General features: G+C 71.2%; 1 protein-coding gene across 1 annotated transcript in view; it reads left to right on the top strand.

Moving 5' to 3' along the window:
- Positions 1-215, top strand: part of SLC6A17 (solute carrier family 6 (neutral amino acid transporter), member 17) — a 38,267-nt gene continuing 38,052 nt past the window's right edge. Inside the window, exon 1 of the mRNA XM_014534668.1 lies at positions 1-24. The gene's annotated coding sequence lies outside the window, so the exon portion shown is untranslated. The remainder of the gene's footprint in view (positions 25-215) is intronic.

Genomic DNA, 215 nt, shown 5'->3' with positions numbered 1-215 from the left:
TGCGCAGCGGTCCACAAGGCACAGGTGAGTCGCGGGCCGGAGCCTGGCTTTACAGGGTCAGCCACTGCACCTTCAGCTGTGCCGGCCCCGCCCCAGCCAGGAAGGCCTAAGAACCGGGATGCGAGGCGGCGCTGCCCGGGTATCCTCGGGCTCTGCGCGGCCCGGGCTCCTCCCCACGCTCCAGCCTCCGTTGCCTGGTGACGGAGCCCGAGAGT

Source organism: Myotis brandtii, unplaced genomic scaffold (assembly GCF_000412655.1).
Source record: "Myotis brandtii unplaced genomic scaffold, ASM41265v1 scaffold131, whole genome shotgun sequence".
NCBI classification, from domain to species: Eukaryota; Metazoa; Chordata; class Mammalia; order Chiroptera; family Vespertilionidae; genus Myotis; species Myotis brandtii.
This window is presented reverse-complemented; position numbering and strand designations above follow the sequence as displayed.